The sequence below is a fragment of the Natrix helvetica genome (genome assembly GCF_964273705.1).
Source record: "Natrix helvetica genome assembly, chromosome: 3".
Taxonomy (NCBI): domain Eukaryota; kingdom Metazoa; phylum Chordata; class Lepidosauria; order Squamata; family Natricidae; genus Natrix; species Natrix helvetica.
In genome coordinates, this window is record NC_138549.1 from 106970739 (window position 1) to 106990711 (window position 19973).

At 42.1% G+C, this 19973-nt stretch overlaps 1 protein-coding gene across 6 annotated transcripts in view; it reads left to right on the forward strand.

Annotated features, from left to right (window-relative positions):
- Positions 1-265: 265 nt before the first annotated feature.
- DAB1 (DAB adaptor protein 1) overlaps positions 266-19973 on the forward strand; it is a 771291-nt gene continuing 751583 nt past the window's right edge. For all 6 annotated transcript variants that reach the window (XM_081946493.1, XM_081946496.1, XM_081946500.1 and 3 more), the window contains exon 1: positions 266-507. The gene's annotated coding sequence lies outside the window, so the exon portion shown is untranslated. The remainder of the gene's footprint in view (positions 508-19973) is intronic.

Sequence of the window (19973 nt, forward strand, 5' to 3'; positions counted from 1 at the left end):
TGCTCCTGCTGCGACATAAACAGCCTACTGATGAGATGAAGACAGCAAGAATGATGAAGAACCTTCCAAGGCAGAAACGCGACTGCCTAGACAAAACTCTGGGACAGTAGGTGATGAAATGCTCCATTATGCCCGCCTATTACAAAGAATGTGGTAGTGATGTATAAGGTACGAACGCTGTGGCTTGCAGAGTACCGAAGCATTGCCTTTGCTGCTGCTGCTGCTGCTTCCTTTGCTGCTGCTGCTGCTGCTAGACAGGAGAGGTTCTGCCTGAACTGAAACTGCTGAGGATTTTTTTCCACGAGGAGGATATCCCTTCCCCAGCACTTCTGCTGGAGTATCTTGTGGTTCTCTCACCGGCAGACTGACTGAGGCAGACGATCTCCCAGAAGAAAACCAAGAATTGCCCATGTTGTTTTAGGAACAAAAGGGGGGAGGGAGAGAGCCTTTTCCCCTTGAAGCAGGAGGATGAGTAGGGGCTCGATGAGGAAGCAATCCTGTCAGAAGGTAGGAGAAGGTGATTTTCTTTTTGGGGAAGGAAAACAGGGTGGGTGCCGGGAGCGGTGGTGGAAGTGACTTAGCCCTTTGCCTTCTTGTAGTTGCTTTAATTAAACGTTGCTGATTTAGGCATCTTGCTTCAAGGTATTGATTAACGTGGACACCTTTTAAAAAAAATAAATAAAAAATAAATCTCATGCTTGTTCTTGACATGTCTGGTGGCTTTAGGATGTTTCCTTTCAGCCTATTGGAAAGGTTCTACATCAGGACTTTGAGATTTGTAAAAACACACACACACACATACACACACACACACACACACACACCACACCACCTTAGCCAGTGAGACTTTGCCCCATGCGTTAGCATCTGATGGGGTTTTGGCATGGCTGAGATGTGAGGAAAGATTCCGGTTAACTTTTCAGTTTTTCGCAGAGATGGGGAAGGAAGGGTGCGGTGCAAACGACATAGGTAGTCGTTGATTTGAGTGGAAGTTTTGCCTTTTCCCTCCCAGCCCTGTCGGAAACCAGCTGTTGTCTGCTTGAAGCTGTATGTGACCGGTGTAAGTTATATGCAAAGGCAGAGATTTGAAGGGAAGAAGGAGCTGGAGTCTTGTAGCCTGCCATTGATCCTCTGCCTTTGCCACAAGAGCTAAAGCACACAAGGAGAAAATACATGTTATTATGCAAATTTGGAAATGTGAATTCCGTGCATGTCTGGCAGGACTCTTAGCCCATTAAAGCCTGGGAGCCTTTCACTTCGGCAGGTCGAACCCAAGGCAACTTACTTAAAATTCTTCTCAGCCATCCGAAAATGGTTTAGTTTACTGCACCGAGTTATTGACTCTGCTGCTCACACGTTGTTGGACTATCCACACACCCCATCCTATAATTTTTTGGTGATGCATGAGAAGGTCTATGCATGGCTGCAAAGGGATAGTTCTGTGGGTTTTTAATACATGTCTCTAAATAAATATTTTGCTACTCTTCATGTTCTTCTCACTGCCTGTCCAAATTGCAAAGGATTAATCAATTAAGCAAGTGGTCAATTAGGTTCAACCTTGTGAGAAAATAATTAGGCATAGCTACATAGACATTGGACTGGTGATGTCGTAGGGTATATACCTGGATATTAAAAGCTTTTCCTTAATAGCTTAAGGGTTTTCTGGCAATCTTCAAAGTGCAGCAACTGCACATGTACTTTAAGGGTTACGGATATTTAGTAGCAGAACATATTCTTCCTGGGCTTGTTAAAGCAAAGACTAAATTTATTTCTTTGTCTGTCAGTCTTTGCTTTTTTATATATTTCATTAGCTTTGTAAATCTTTTGCTTGCTTTAGGGATTTGGTGTGTATGTGTGTGTGTGTGTGTGTGTGTGTGTGCATGCTCAAACATGTATTTAAAATACTGCAGCATTAAAGGAAAGAAGGTTACAGACCATGTTATGTTTGCTGCGGACAGTCATTTTTTCCCCCTGATCTTGTTAAATAAAGGCATTATTAAATGAGGATGCATAGAATGGTGGCTCCCAAGTTGTGTTTCAAAGAAAAATTTCTCTCTATTGCCACAGAGGCTCTGCCACTGCAGTATTACAATACTGCCATATTAAAAAGGTCTTGGGAGCAAATAACCCTCAGATGCTTCATCTTGTGCAGACTTAGGAATTCTCCTGAAAATAACAACATGGGTTTTAAATAATCTACTCTAAATGGTTTCCACTGATTTACTTGTTTTAAGATTCTTCCCAATCTCTGCATCACTGAGAAATGTAAAGCCTGCACAGTCTCTCTCTCTCTCTCTCTCTCTCTCTCTCTCTCTCTCTCTCTCTCTCTCCCTCCCTCCCTCCCTCCCTCCCTCCCTCCCTCCCTCCCTCCCTCTCTCTCTCTCTCTCTCTCTCTCTCTCTCTCTCTCCATGTGTGTAGTGGAGGGGCAGTCTTTGACATCTCTGTATAATTTTGGCAACAGGTCGTTCCTCTTTTCAAAAAATGGTGGGTGGTATTGGCACAAATTCCTCATCATATACATTTTAAAGATTTGTTTGAATTAAGGCAGATCTTTTGCATTCCTTTGATGATGAAAGTCAGAAGATGTGCTAAATAGTTAGTTTTTCTTTATGAATTTTGAAGAGCATGGAAATTATATGTACATGTACGTTCATTCTATATATAGATGAAAGAAGAGATTTTCCCAAGGGAATATTAAACTGGCAATTTCACAGACATCAAAGCTAGTTTTAATTATCCTCTTATTTTTAAGTTGAAGCTTTTCCATTCTGTTTGGTCAGTGAGATGGACAGCACTATATTACTTGACATCAAATCCATGTTTCATTGTTTGGAGGCTATAGAACAGACTTCAAATGCAAAACTTTTCCATTCACAATCCAGCACCTTGTTCCCTGACTGGTTTGATGATTCACATTAGTCCTTAAATTCCTGATTTCTGCTGATGATTGACACCAAATCTGAGGTCTCTGCAGTCTTTATGCTATGAAAAAAAACTATTCAAATGACTTTTCAAATGCACATCTTGATTGGGGAAAACTGAGAACAAAGTGCATTTTATGACTACCTCAAGAACCTTAAGTTAATATTGCTTTATGTATCTTAAGAGTTTTAAAAGGCTCACATTCCTTTTTTTAGTCCTATACATAAACAAGTATAACAGGAGAATCGCTTTTTTGAAAGTACATTCAGGGTCAAGGGTTGGCCTCAAGTTTAAAGCTTGTTTAAAAATGAGGATGAACCCTTGAAGTTGTCCATCAACAGTGCCCTCTGCAATAGGATGAGATCAGTAATGCAGAATACCTGGTCAAGTCAGTCCCACCATAGTGAGATACTCTGGATTCCATTTAAATGATAGTAGATGATTTACTTTGGTTACTTTGCCAGTGAACTCTAAGTGATTAGAAATTGCTCCACACAAATCCATTAGATTCTTTTGCAAAAGGGACCAAAAGTTTCAGGTTGATTAGTTGGTATGTTATACATACCATTTGGTATCTTATACATACCACATAATTTTTTTGAAATTAAAATTTTTTTTGGTAGATACTGTAGATTGAGAGAAATATCAGTCGATGATAGATTGATGATAGATCAATCAATTGATAGATAGGTAGATAAATATAGATAGATAGACAGAGGACCTCAAAGTCAAGCAAAGTTCTACATCAGTTGATTGTTGAGAAATAGGGATAAATTATATCTGGTACTGTGTTTTCCTGAAAATAAGAAAGGGTCTTATTTTCTTTTGACCCTTGAAATAAACACTTGGCCTTATTTTTAGGGAGGTCTTATTATTTTTGAGGTGCAGGAGGTGGTGAGCATGGTTACCTCATGGCTGCTACTGTATGGCAATATTTTCAGAGATGGCTTATTTTAGCACATGCGCTCAAAAGTCCGATTGGGCTTATTATCTGGGGAGGTCTTATTTTGGGGAAACAGGGTATAATTGATCTACTTACAGTGAGCAGGCACAATGTACTTCCATATCTGAATCCTTTTAATAAGTGGTGACCTATGGCTTGTGCTAATGGGTAGACTGGGGAAAAAACTTTAGATGGCAATGCAGGAAGCCATTTTTTCAAATATGCCTTTGAATGCCATTGCTAAGAAACAATATTGCAAGGAGGTTCAGTAACCTCATATTCTCTCATGTAAGATTCCCAGAAGGACTTTATTGTTCACTCAAGAAATCAGGGGAGTAAGGGATCATATTCAATTCATTTTTTTACCTTTCTGTATTCCATTTCTCTTTTTATTTTGCATCGAAACAATTGAGTCGGATAACCATCTTTATTTAAAAGTTATTTTAGGAAAAAGATTTCAAGAATATTACCTTGTCTTGAAGCATATACCGTAGTTCCGAGGTAACAATTCTGGCATTAAAGGGCAATAGCCAAAAGTGTGTTGTGACATTTGGGCTGTCTTATTTTAGGTGAGAGAAATCTTTGTCCTGCTGCATGTTTGATAATCACTGCTAGTGTTCTCTTGCCATTTTGAAATAATTGTTTGATCCTGATAAACAAATGGGGATTGCTGTCTGTTTAAGCTATGGAGATGATTTTATAGCCACTGCAGAAGTTGCAGAATGGCCCAACAAATCCCATGTTTAGTTGAAAAAAAATCAGTCTGGTAGGGGTGGGAAGCGGTTCCTTTTTCATCAGCCTCGGGCCCTGGGTAAGGGTGGTGGGGTGGCGGTAGTTATACGGGAAGGTCTAGAGCCGAGGGAGTTCACTGTTCCTCAGATATCCGGGTGTGAGTCCCTTGGTGTGAAATGGGGCCCAGGGAGGCAGTTGGGTTTGCTGATTGTATACTTGGCTCCTCGCTATACATCAGCGGCCCTGCCCGAGCTCCTCGAGCTGATCTCGGAGACGGCGGTTGAGATCCCCAGGCTTGTGGTTATGGGGGATTTCAACCTGCCGTCGACGGGAGCAGCGTCTGAGGTGGCTCGGGAGTTCATGGCTTCCATGACAGCCATGGGCCTGACCCAGTTAATTCAGGGCCCCACACACGAAGGTGGCCACACATTGGACCTTGTTTTTGTATCTGAGCAGTGGACGAGTGATCTGGGTATAGGGGACTTTGTTGTTACACCCCTGTCATGGTCGGATCACTCATGTCTCCGGCTGGACTTCCCTGGCGCTACCCCCCACCGCGAGGAGGCGGGACCAAATGGTCCAAGCTGGTGCCGCCCCAAGCACCTGATGGAGCCGGAGAGGTTCCAGATGGAGCTTGGGCCATTACCTGTAGCCCTGACCCGTGCTCGGTCGGAGGACCTAGCGGCCGCCTGGAATAGGGCGGCAGCTGGGGCCTTGGACCGGGTTGCGCCTTTGCGACCTCTCCTGCGGCAGCGACCCACCCGGGCTCCTTGGTATACCGAGGAGCTGAGGGTGATGAAGTGCCATAGGAGACGTCTAGAGAGCAGGTGGAGGTCCTCACGCTCCGAATCTGATCGAACACAGGTAAGAGCCTATTTACGGACCTACCTTGTGGCATTAAGGGCGGCCAAACGTAGATATTGCGCTGCTCTTATTCCGTCCGCGGATAACCGCCCTGCCGCCCTGTTTAGGGTGACCCGCTCCCTCTTGTCACAGAGGACGCAAGGGGCACCCTTGCAGGGCAGAGCAGAAGAGTTTGGGGAATATCTGCAGGATAAAGTCGCTCAGATCCGGAGCGGATGGGCCCCCCTCAGTGGACCGGACGGGCCGCCAACAGCGAGTCTTGTGAGACCATCCTGGGAGGAGTTTGATTCTGTTGCCCCCGAGGATTTGGATAGGTTGCGTGGACGGCTGCGACCCACCACATGTTTAATGGACCCGTGTCCCTCCTGGTTGGTACTGGCATCTTGGGAGGTGATCCGAGGCTGGCTTCTGGGCCTGGTGAATGCCTCATTGGGTGAGGGATCCTTACCAGCCGCCTTGAAGGAGGCGGTGGTGAGACCCTTACTTAAGAGGCCTGCACTCGACCCAATGGAGCTAGCTAACTATCGTCCAGTCTCCAACCTTCCGTTTTTAGCGAAGGTTGTCGAGAATGTGGTGGCGCAGCAGTTTCCACAACACCTTGACGAATCCGAGTATCTAGACTCACGCCAGTCCGGCTTCCGACCCGGGCACAGCACAGAGACAGCCTTGGTCGCGTTGGTCGATGATCTCTGGAGGGCCAGAGATAGAGGTTGTTCCTCTATCCTGGTCCTATTAGACCTCTCGGCGGCTTTTGATACCATCGACCATGGTATCCTATTGCGCCGGTTGGAGGGGATAGGAGTCGGAGGTACCGTTTTGCGGTGGTTCGGCTCCTACCTCTCCGACCGGAGGCAATGTGTGTTGACAGGGGGACAGAGGTCGACCCCGAGGCCACTCACTTGTGGAGTGCCACAGGGGTCGGTCCTCTCGCCTCTCCTGTTCAACACATATGTGAAGCCGCTGGGTGAGATCATCCGTGGTTTTGGGGTTGAGTATCACCTCTACGCTGATGATACTCAGCTGTATATTTCAACCCCAAACCACCCCAACGAGGCTGTTGAAGTTATGTCCCGGTGCTTGGAAGCCGTCGGGGTCTGGATGGGGGACAACAGACTTAAACTCAACCCCTCCAAGACCGAGTGGCTGTGGCTACCGGCACCTTGGTTCAGCCAGCTGATTCCATCGCTGGCCATAGGGGGCGAACAATTGCCCCCTGTGGAACGGGCGCGCAATTTGGGCGTCCTCCTTGATGCCCGGCTGTCCATGGATGACCATGTGGCAGCCGTGGCAAGGGGGGCGTTCCACCAGGTTCGCCTGGTGCGCCAATTGCGCCCCCTACTGGACCGGGATGCCTTACGCACGGTCACTCATGCGCTGGTGACGTCCCGCCTGGATTACTGCAACGCTCTCTACATGGGGCTGCCCTTGGGACGCGCCCGGAGACTGCAGTTGGTTCAGAACGCAGCCGCGCGGGCTGTGATGGGGAGTACGAGGTACTCCCACGTAACACCTCTCCTGCGCGAGCTGCACTGGCTACCTGTGGTTTTTCGGGTGCGTTTCAAGGTGCTGATTACCATCTTTAAAGCGCTCCATGGCACGGGACCTAGTTACTTGCGGGATCGCATCCTCCCACATACATCCCTGCGGCCAATTCGCTCACACAGGGAGGGACTTCTCCTGGTGCCGTCCACTAGACAATGCCAACGGGCGACACCAAGGAGTAGGGCCTTCTCTGTGATGGGCCCAACCCTCTGGAATGACCTCCCCCCCGACATTAGAACCACTTCTGACCTCCGCTCCTTCCGGCAAAAATTGAAGACTCACCTGTTCCGATTAGCAGGCCTGGCATAATTACAACTGTCCCTCCTGGCAAATGTATTATTATCTGGTTATCTTAGGGTTTTTTAATCTGTTGTGTCTGTTTTAGGGATTTTAAAAAAATTATATTTATTTAGCTTTGTACAGTTCTTTTAATTGCATTTTAACCTCCTCCAAACTGTACATATTTATTTTTTTATTGTATTTTTGTGATATTCTCTATGGACTGTACACTGCCCCGAGTCCCTTCTGGGAGAGGGGGCGGTCTAGAAGCACAAATAAATTGAAATTGAAATTGAAATGTGCATTTAAAAAATTGAAGGCAAACTCAAATTGGATAAAATTTAATCATGATCTCTAGCATTTATATTGCAGAGATTAGCTAACACGACTTTCCTAGGAAACGAGTTTGGATAAAGGTTTGCATACCAATATGAAAATTGTTAGCAGATAATTTCTTTTTGATCATTTGGGAGTATCTGTTAGAGTGCAGGAACAGGGGCTTGGGAGTTTGTACTCTTCAGATATTTTGGATTTCAATTCCCACCAAATGTTCTCGGGATAATTGGTGGCAAGAGGTTATAGGAGTTGTAGTTCGAAATAATGGGAGAATTGCAAGTTGGCTATCACTAATATAGGTAGTCAAGTATTCCTTCAGGTCTTTAAATGATGCTCTTTGTAAAATGAAATGAGGTGGAATGGCTGCATGCTTCACTTCTGGCTTCTGTCAGTTTGAATAACCAGAAGACATTATTGTTCCAGCTTGACACATGTGCCAAAGTCTCTTCCAGTGCATGCAATTCCTGGAAATTCTGGAAAAGGATTTCCAGACATGTATTGAAAAAAAGGATTTTCAGTACATGTCCGATACATATGGAGAAGTCTATCATGGTTACTTAGTCCTGCTAAGGTACAAGCAATATGGTCTCTATGGAAAGTCCACCTTCTTTGTGAAGGAAAATCACATTCCTTCTTTATTGCAAAACCACCATGCCTCCACAGCTGAAGAGCCTCCTACAGATAATATTAGGATGAGGTATAAATAAATATCATCAAGGCTACTGCAGTGCTTGTAGCCACAGCTGTGATCTGAATATGAGGTTGCATCTAACAATAAATTCTTGTGCTTAGATCACTTCCTGATCTAATTAAGATTGACTATCATCCAGAACTTCTTCAGGGCAGGGGGACATATAAGGAAGATCATTTGCTGAGTTTCCAGATGGCCCTTGGGAATGTTTGCCAGGGAGTTGGCAGGCGGTTCCATCGATTGCCTGGTTGGCCTCCAGCAACAGGAGGCAATTTGGTTTCTCAAAACAATTGCTATCAAGATACCTCTTTCTGTGCAGTCATCCCACCCTACAGTGTGCCTGGGGGTTTGCTAAGGACTTGTGAGAAATGAAATGACAGAAGTGATCTCTAGAGACTATACTGTGAAAAAGGAGGTAGAGAAAGAGCTATCTAAACCATAGCAATAAGTGAGACAATGCATGAATAGTTTATTACAGTATCACATGTAATATTGGCCAATGGTCCTTCATAGATAGTGACATTCACCCTAGAGAGTAGTGGCAGGCAAATCACCTACCTGGCCATGGTGAACATCTTGGATAACATTTTTTTCTAATAAAAAGTTGCTCAGATTAAGTTTTTCTGGGTGGAACCTGGTGCTGATATTTTATTTGGGACTTTTTTTTCCTAGTGAAGAGCATAAGGTACTTTCTAGCATGAGTTTTGCCAATTGGGGGGCTTGATCTATGTCCCTGTTAGCTCCAGAGTTGTGTGGAGGCAAGAGAGACAGAGGCGATCAATATTTCACTTCAGGAGGGAGAGGCCAGCAAACTTGAAAAAAGAGCCAGCCTTAGATCCTGTATTGATTACTCTTTCCTAATCTTCAACCTTCTCTTTTTGGAGACGGTGCCAGCCCTATGATCAGACCACAGAAAGGCAAAAACTACTTTCATTGAGATTACCTATGGCATCAGCATCTTGTAAGATTGATTGTGTTGTATCTTTTCAAGGAGGCATCTTCCTGAGCCTTCCTGAATGTTATCTTGTTCTGGATTTTAAAAAAAGTTTCGGTCCCCTTTTGCCTATGTACTGATTCCTACATTCCTCTGTTAATCTCATATTTCTTATGCTCTGTAGTTGAGTGGATGGTGAGAATCTCTACTGCAGAGCACTAAAGAGGATATAGATTTTGGATTTTTTATATTCAGGGTTCAACGCTGGGCATGGGAAGGAAACAACATCGGTCAATATAGTGGATATTCATCAGACTCTTGCTGGGAATAGTGCCTATCACTAAGTTACCAAGTTCTCCTATCAGCCCACTTGGGAACTTACAGTACTATAAACCATTGTTTCTTTTTGGGCTTCCCGTGTAAGTTCTGGGCCCCGTTCTGCCGAAGTTCCATTCCTATCTTATTGGGTGGTTCTAAGTAGTGGCAAAGGGGTAAAAGATTGGCCTGGTGGCCCCTTACTTTTGAAGCACCACAGAGTAGGTTCTGTCCTCCTCACTGTTTGACATATAGATGAAACTGCTGGGAGAATCCGCTGGCAATTTACCATGCTATGCTATCAATATTGAAGATTTTGAGGGGGTTGACTTATTGTGCTTAACATTGTCTCTCTTGTGCCTAGTGTAATTCTGTGTATGCAAGTGTGTGTGTGTGTGTGTGTATTCATCATCATCTAAAATCACTTTTTGTAAAGTGGACAGCTATATAAAGTAGATGGATTGATGATAGATGATAGATAGATAGATAGATAGATAGATAGATAGATAGATAGATAGAATGAAAGGTAGGTAGGTAGTAAACAGACAGAGAGAAAGACAGATAGAAAGGTAGGTAGGTTAAAGATAATTGATAGGCAGGCAGGCAAACAGACAGACAAAGTTAATCCTGTTCAGTGTTACATTACAGTCCAGGGTTTGCTAGAGATCTCTTTAAAACTATTCCTTGATGTCTGAAGACTACTAGAGCCTGGTTAAAATGAAACTCTAGAAGATGGAGTTAGTATTGTACCAAGGGGAATTCTGGTATTGTCTTTCAAAGTGGTAACAAAACAATATTAATAGTAACAACAGCTTCCATCATTAACTCAAAACTCTTCTGAATTTTGGGGCCACTTTGAAAGTTTGTGCTACCTGCTCTCTACACGGCAAACCTCATTTGCTATCCTCACATTCACCTTCTCATGTCGGCAGGAAGGAATAGTTACAGAGATGCCTCAGGACAGTCAGTACCCAGTCATGTCAGAAACACGGGCAATGCTATTTTCAATATTTGAATGACAGTGGATACTACTGAGAGAATTATAGTTCCATGTGTGTCTCTACCTGTATATCAATCAGTATTGCTGCCCAGGCTTAAGGCAGCTTCCAAGCACTTGTCCTGAGGGCAGGCTTGTGTAAACTCTCTTCTGCTGGATTCATTTTTGCCTACTTTAAGCTGCATTAATTTCAATAAGAATAACTGCAGGGACCATTCATTCAGAACTTGTAGTTCAGAAATATTGCTGTACACCTTTCATTGCCATAGAGCTTGCCGCTGAACTTTTTTTTCAAAGAAATCACACTTTTAAAATGGGCATTAAAATGGGTAATTTTGAAAACTCACACCATAACTCTGAACTGTCAGAGTTTGTTGCAGAATAATCAAATTCAGAAGGCACACACAGATAACTGATTCAGCTGGATTCATTAACTTCTTTATATACGTACATACAAATAGATGAGTAAATGTACAATACCAACAGGTGGTTCTTCCAAGTAAACACAAGGCAGGAGAGTTATAGGCAAACACAAGCAGTTAGTTTCATTTCAGCAGACAAGCCCAGACAGGCTAAGCTTAAACCATGGACAGACTCCAAGTGTCTGGCATGGCTCTCAGTCACCAAATAGTTCTCATTGGCTGATCCAGTTGCCGTACCTATACATTGGCTGACCTTGTTCCCATGTCTCTCCCAGTCATGAATATTCTAACATGAACATTATATCTATCAACAGAAACACACATTCGGCTGTATGAGACAGTTCCTAGGAACTGACTCCATTTAAGAGCCGGATTCAAAATTGGTATATGGGAGTTTTGTTGCAGAGGATTTAAAAGGCAGATTGTAGAAACTAGCCAGCAAGGAATAGTTGAAGTCGAGAACATGATCTAATAATGTAGCAGAACAAATTAAAACAAGGATGTGAAAGCCTTAATATTAATTAGAATGCACTGCAGTTAAGGCTGATCATTTTACTTGTTGGTTCAGGTAGGATATTAACATTCCCCTTTAAGTAGCAATTTCTTTCAGGTTTTGTAGGCACTGCCTTCTTATAAAATTTTCTTTGCCGATGAATAATTTGTCTGATGCAAAATGTGCACAGGAATATCATTTCATTTGCAAAATAAATTATCTGAGTTTAGTGCATATGCTTTTATCCATCGTATCTTTGCTACCAAATGCCAAAGTGCTTGATTAGTTGTGTGAATGTCACCTTTGTAAATAAAGAGTAATAATAGAGTGTATTTCAGCTGAGTTCAATAAAGCAAGAATAATGCACTTGAAAGCAGAAACATATCTAATGTGGCATAAAATTCAAATGAATAATTTTAATATTTTCAGTTATTGTAGTGCGTAAACAAGGAACAAAGATGTTCTAGGCAATTGCACTCATATAGGTGGATGAAAGAAAATAATTACTTTCTTTGAAAATTTTAACAGGTCAGAACTGCTGCAATATATTAGCCTAAGGTAATAAACTGGATTCTTTTGCAGTTTATTTAATATTTTTATATTAAACTTCTATATACAATCAAATACTAATGATGATCCTGATAAGTTAATTAATATGATTCTTCCGTTGGGATAGAACACTTTGGTAATGATCAATAAATAGTTGTTCCTATACTCCATCTAGTTGTGCTGCATTCCTTGAATACTGATATCATTGTTTTGTTAAGGGCCAAAAAGCTGAAATAAGTGAGATACTTTCAGATTGATAGTTTATTGTGTGCATGATCAATATATGGTCTCCTCTCCTCTCCTCTCCTCTCCTCTCCTCTCCTCTCCTCCTATTTCTTGTTTTCTAAGCAAGGGTAAAACAATCACAAGCATTCATAAAATTTTGGGAATGAGATAGGACAATTATGCAATAAAACCTAATCTAGATTCCTCTATGATATTCTATTAACATTTTATATTGTTTTCAGTGGGATTTCAACAGAATTAATTTGCTCTGTATGTAAACCAAAGTTTTTAATTTTTTTGTAGTGCTCATAATTATTGTTTTGGATAGTGGAAGATGAAAATGCAGTGGAAAAATGTTCATATTTTTTTTTAAAATCAGGAACAGCATTAAATTTGGAAACAACTTACTGTCTCTAGTACGTATTGACTGTGTACCTGTTTATTGATCTTGCAATGAGGTTCACAAATTTTTATTTGATCTGTTGAAAGGAGCCAAAAGCTGTTTGTTTTTTTCATGGAGGTTTTATTGGTACATGATTTGGTTGCTTTCCACTGAAATTATTGCAATGGTTTCCTGGCAATTGTTCTCACTATTCTAGGCCACAACGATCCATTTGGACTGCTTTGCATCTTCCATAATATTTCCGTATTTCATTACACTTCACTTCTTCTCACTGGTTCCATATGGAGTCACAGCCCAGCTCAAACTCCTAGCATCTTACATTTTGAATCTTACAGTCACACTCCAGTATCAGTCTACTCTTTTTTCTCTCTACAAGCCTTCACATTCCTTGTGTTACTTTGGTTAGAGTCCTTTTTTCTCCTTCCTTGTTTGTAAACATTGTTATGAAGACATTGTTATTTGACTAATGTGCTAGTGTGTGATCTGGCTACTATCAATACGATTAGTAGTTTTCAGGTTAGTATGTATTTTATTCATTATAGATGTCTACATACTTTGCAGTAATAATAATAATACTCAACCATAATAACAGTTTATTAAATCTATATGCTGCCCAACGTCTAAGGGGCTGCTACAAAGAAGAGGGTTCAATCTATTCTCCAAACCACCTGAAGGTAAAACAAGAAGCAATGAATGGAAACTAACCAAGGAGAGAATCAACCTAGAAATAAGGAGAAATTTCCTGAGAACAATTAGTCAGTGGAACAGCTTGCCTCCATAACTTGTGGGTGCTCCATTAGTGAAGGTTTTTAAAGAAGAGATTGGACAACCATTTGTCTGAAATGGCATGTAGAGCTCTTTCTGGGCATGTACACCATTGCCAGCTGCTTTTCTGGTTTCCGGTGCATATATCTTTGCGAGTGCTGAAGTGCAGGAAAACGGCCCCCAAAACTCAGCCAAAACCATTCCAAAACCAGACTGTTTTTCAGGCTGGTTTTAGATTGTTTTTCAGGCCAGTTTCTGGGCCGGTTTTAAGGCCATTTTTCAGTCCATTTCTGGTCTTTTTGGGGGCTGGTTTGGGGGCTGGTTTCCAGGCCGGTTTTCCAGGCCCGGAAAACAGTCCAAAAAACCAGCCCCCCAAAAAAACCCCAAACCGCTAAAAAAAAGGCATGTGCACTGGCCAGCTGATCTTCAGGTTTCTGGTGCTCCAGTGCACGCCAGTACACTTTCATTCACATGTGTTCCGATTTGGGCACTCGGTGCTAAAAAGCTTCGCCATGACTGGTGTAGGACCTCCAGCTTGAACAGGGGGTTGGACTAGAAGACCTCTAAGTTCCCTTCCATCTCTATTATTCCATTAACTTCACTGATTCCAGGCAGTTTGTAGAGCATTCTTTGAAATAGCTACGGTTGTCCTATTTGTTATGTTTTAGTTGTAAATATTAGTCTTAACGTTGGTTGCTAACCAGTGAATGGATTTGACTGGGTAGAATTTGTACTATGATGGTTTTTTAAAAATTCTTTTAGTAAGTATGTAATAAATAATAATATATCGCATAATAAAAAAAATAATGCAGTCTGTAGTACAGAAGGAAACAAATTCGGAGAACCTAGTGAATTTAAAACATCTGAAATAAGTAAATTGTCCTGAAATCTGGAGCCCAGACAATTCTAAAACTTTCACCCAAGCTTCGACTCATTATAGTGTATGTGTAACCTCATGATGCATATTGAAAAAGAGAAGGGCTTGGGTTGTAATTATGCACAATGGTGCTTTTGTCATTGATCCATTCTGCAGATGCCACTCCCTGCCTCCCTCCCACCTCCCTCTTTCCTTCCTTGTCATTGTATCATTTCCTTGCTCCCTCCCTCCCTCCCTCCCTCCCTCCCTCCCTTCCTCCAAAAACAGGGAGTGCCCTTATTTCCTGGCCATAGGGAAGCACTGAAGATATTTTCCCCCCACATTCAGTTATTGGGAATGGGCTCCATGTTGATGGAGCTAGCATGGTGTGATTGATTGCTTATGCAGGTTTTATTGGGACTTAACATTGTCTTTGTTTCCATTTTTTTTGTTCTAATTATATTGTGTTCTTTATTCTTGTTCACAGCTCAGAGTTCCTTTTGATAGATGGGAATCCATATAAATTTGTTTCATAAATAAATCAATAAGCAAACGAAGGAAAGCATAATTTGCATGATGTGGCAACCCAATCACTCTCATACAACTAGCAAGACGGATTAGAAGCTGGAATGTGCAAACTCTTTTTATATCCCTGTGAGAACACGCAGGATCTTTGAAGAGCAAATTACTTCCCATTTCGCTGTGCCCTTCAGCTCAAGGGAAGGTGGTTATATTTAACCAGATGGTAGTCAGAATGTTTTGGGGCCAAGGAAAAGATCTAAGTAAAGAGATTAGGAATTTTTGGATCTTCAACACTTTACTCTTTCCTAAACCTGAACCTGTCTTAACCTTGTCCAATATTAGAACTCCTTAGCTGAGGCTCCCCAAATACTAGATGCTAAAACTGTATTTACAGGCATTCCAGCTTGGAAAATACAGGTTTTGATTTTAAGTGGGTTAGGCTCCAAGGCAAAAAGTCAATGAGTTGGTGTCTTTATGAAATATGTGTTGGTAGATTTTTTTTCTGGGGTATATAAGATTGATTTGCTATATATTGTGAATAGGAAGGGACGTGGTGGCTCAGTGCTAAGACACTGAGCTTGTCAATCAGAAAGGTCAGCAATTCGGTGGTTCAAATTCCTAGAGCCATGTAATGGAGTGAGCTCCCGTTACTTGTCCCAACTTCTGCCAACCTTGCATGTAAAAATGCAAGTAGAAAAATAAGAACCACCTTTGATGGGAAGGTTCCGTGCACCTTCGGCATTTAGTCATGCTGGCCACATGACCACGGAGACATCTTTGAACAGCGCTGGCTCTTCAGCTTTGAAACGGAGATGAGCACCGCCCCCTAAAGTTGGGAATGACTAGCACATATGTGTGAGGGGAATGGTTACCTTTATATTGTGAAATGGAGATATAATTGCCAGAAGCTAGAAAGAGAGAAAATCCTAAAGAAAACCTTGTCCAATATTAGAACTCCTTAGCTGAGGTTCCCCAAATACTAGATGCTAAAACTGTATTTACAGGCATTCCAGCTTGGAAGATACTAGTTCAAGGGACTTGTTTTGTTATCATTGGCAAAAATGAGGGGCAGCTGAAACCAATAAGAGTCAAACTTTCAGGAGTTCCTAGAGGAAAACTGGCAAGCCTAGGTGTAAGGAGCATCTGCAGAAGTGGTATATGTCAAAAAGGGGTGGGCCAACAAGCATAAAGTTGAGACCACCATATTAATCTGTTGAATCACCACCAAATGCCCCTCTTAGGTTTTCTTCAGCTGTTCTAAAGGAGAAGGGACCAACATGGTTCAAATATAAGATAATATTTGCAGTTCAGAGTTGAACCGTGGGGTTCTTGGTGCTCTCTGAGCTTGGTTGTTTTCTTGCCAATGTTTACTTGCAGATGTTTTATTACTCAACTAGGTAACAACCACCATCAAGACTGCTGCCCTGAGACAAACTGGAAAAAGAAAATCTGTACTCCAAACCAAACTACTCAAACTAAATCCCAGAAACAAAGAGGTACCTGGGCCCGAACGGGTTGTTTGCAAGTCCACACACACACACAATCTACTACAGAACACAATATTCTAGAGACAGGCCTTAACTAGAACACAGATGATGCTGGTCGGTTGATATTCTTTGCAGCTTTAGAACGGCTAGTACTGAGAATGTTACCTAATAGGTTAATGAAATGTTTGCAGTTAAATAACCATGCTGAGAGAGCACCAAGGACCCCTAACATTAATTAGTTCAATTAATCAAGAGTTTCATTGCAGACGTTGCTACTTGAAACCCTTCAAGGACTCCCCTTTGGTTCTGTGAGCAGAGCACCATCTCAGCTCAGATGGTCTGACCAGTAGAAAGAACCATCATAAGGTGAGAGGATCTTCAGGAATTTATTTCCTGCACCGTTGATGGCTCTACCGCTAGTTGAGTGCATGATAAGTTTTCTACTGCTTCTGCGAATGAAGGGTATTGTGTGGCCATACGTCTTACTCAGAGGTGGTATTCAGCAGGTTCTGACCAGTTCTGGAGAACCGGTAGCAGAAATTTTGAGTAGTTCAGAGAATCGGTAAATACCATCTTTGACTACCCCCCCCCCCCCTGGATCTTTTCTCTGCCTCCCTGAGTCCCAGCTGATTGGGAGGGAATGAAGATTTTACAGTATCCTTCCCCTGCCAGGCCCACCAAGCTATACCCACCAAGCCATGCCATGCCTAATAAGCCATATCTACAGAAACGGTAGTAATTTTTTTTGAATTACTCTTTTTATTGAGTACATGGGAAATATGGTGGAACTCATTTTCCTTACTACGTGGATTACTTTGGGGTACTGCTAACTGCAACCATTTACTGCCAGAGTTAATCAAAGACGGAATGCCTATTAATGCAGCTTGCTTTATTCCATAGCTATTCTGCATACCTTTTGGTTATTTTTGGATACAAGTTTAATGTTCTTTCAGAGAAACGCTAGATTGGTTCCAGGAATAGCCCTACTTGAGGATAGCAGTCATGGAGCATCCCAACACCCATTGACAATTTTTCAGGTTCTTGTTCTAGGAACTGCCTACATTTGCCCATCTCCATGCCACCATATATTAAGGAAAGCTATGGTAATTTTACCACTTGCATCATGCTTGGTTGGAGGAAAAACAAAGTCATGGAAACCTGCCAATTCTTCATTCTTTAACTTGATCATAATTATAGCAGTAGCGTTTAGACTTATATACCGCTTCACAGTGCTTTACAGCCCTCTCTAAGCAGTTCACAGAATCAGCATATTGCCCCAAACAATTTAGGTTCATCATTTTATCAACCTCAGAAGGATGGAAGGCTGAGTCAACCCTAAGTTGACTTATATAGGAAGGATACCACCTTGTAACTCAGACTGAATAGGATCAATAATGAGAGCAGCACATTTTATAATGGCATGTTTCTGCCAATTTAGGGTGGAAGAAAAGCACTTTCATGGAGTTATCTGGCTGTATCTTAGATGTTGAGAGGCCTCTTTTTCCTTAACCTAATCTTTCCTGACCTGATAATCTATAACAGGGCTGTCAAACGCAAGGCCCGCGGGCCATATCTTGCTCATCCAGTACTTAAATCTGACCTGGGGGGGGCAAGCCTGGAAATAGCAAAGGACCATCCCAGGGTGACTCTGGCAGCTAAAACAGGGCAGGGGGGGGGGGGCTGAGCACAGTCCCTTGCACCCTGTTTTGAGCCTGGATGACCTCCTGCAGCACTTTGCCAGTGCTGCATGCACTCCATTGGCCAATGGCATGCAGCCTCCCATGCCCCATTTTGGCCAGCAGGGTGCTGCAGGGGGCATCCATCTGCCCCCCCCCCAACCTGACCTGCGGAGGAGAACTACAATGCTGATCTGGCCGAAGAAATCCAGTTTGACACTCCTGGTCTACAGATATATTACAAACCCTATTATCCTAGCTAGTACAGATAATATGTCATTGGACATCTAGTCTGACACATTCCAAAGTTGCAAGATCCAACGAAGAAATCATATATTCCACTCTAAGATTTTTGGATGAACAATGATGAAGTAAAACACCAATAGAAGAGAATATACGTAGTTCATCATTTAACTGTAGAGTCCTTAGTGCTCTCGGAGCTTGGATGTAAGCCAACAACCAAGGAATCTATAATAAAGTAAGCAGAAGTAAGCCTATTAAGTCCTTTTATTTCTCCCCCCCCCCGAGATGCAGCCATTCTTTTTTCCCATCCTGCTGGTAAGTTGGCATCCTTTTCTTTTTCAAACTATCTGTGCAATTTACCTGCCTCTTGACTCTAGAGTTGTTTTACTAATTTTAAATTGTTGCTGAACATAATTCTATTCCCAAATGGAAATCAAAGATCTCTATCCAAGCCTTTTTTTCTCGCAACCTTATACAGAACAGATTGAAGATCCTATCTATAGCAAGCAACCACAGGTTTAAATCCAGATGTATTCTCCCTGAATGAAATGATCACAAGCATATGCATGCAACAAAAGGAGAAACCATTTGGATGGGTTCAAAAAAAAAATCAGGCCCTGTATAAAATTGATAATAACAGCTGGATGCTGACAAAATAATGTGAAATAAACATTATTGGGAACTTGCTCTGGGGAATATGCAGTACTGAAGACTCATTAGGTAAACTTGTAGTCAGTATGTGCATATTTTTCCTAAATAATTTTTGTGAAACTAAATGTAATTTTGTGACGGTGTTGACTTGTTTGGCTCACTAAGACATATGGATTTCATTTTAAAGAACAAAAATAATCTGTTTTGTTCAGCCATCAAGTCAGCTCTCATCAAATAAGATTAATATCATGGACTATAGGTCTATGATAGATTATGGTTTTTTTTGTCTTCAGCTGTCTTAGCTATCTCGAGAGGAAATTGTCAGAAAAGCCTCTGCTACCTAGATCAACAGTACTGAGTTAGAAGAATGATGGCTTGACTCACTGGCTAGAGTCATATTTTATATGACACAATGAACTAAACCATATTAAAACACATGATGGGTGTATTCATGCAACACGAGGAACCAAAAACCATTCTACATATTTTAGCCAATTGAGGGTATTTACCAACTCAACCCAACCATTATACAGCAGCTCACTATGTTTGTATGCATTGCTTACTCACAATATAAAGCTCTCTCCTGACTCACAAGCTAATAGTTTCTCTCTAAAAGTTGTAAAGGGATTTCTTTCTCCAGGGAATTTTAAGTAGCAATTCTAGCCTTCCTGATCATTTGAATTAACTTCCTTTAGCTAACACTAATTGTGTATACTTACCTGACTGCCTTTTTTCTTGCCCTGCCTCTCACTGTCCTGGAAGGTATTGATTGATTTATGTCACTGTCTCGTATCGGAGTGTGAATCTAGTGCTGGTGGGTTTTTTAAATTGAGTTTTAACTGTGTGGCCAGAGGCAAATTATTGGGGGATGCGGAAAAGGCACATTGTGTTTTTCATGGGTTGGTGCTAGAAAGCCTCTCGTTTAAAACCTTCTCATCATTACAACATTGGCATCCTTCACTCTCAAAAGACTATGGTATCGTGCTCTGGAAAGAGGCCCTAAAACAGCACCTGGTGTGGCTAAAAACACCAATTCGAAAGAGGCAATCCCTTCCACACTGAGGGCAGATACATTCTGTCCCCTGCCCAGCCCCCAGATTTCGCTGGTTCCGGGACTGCCTCTTT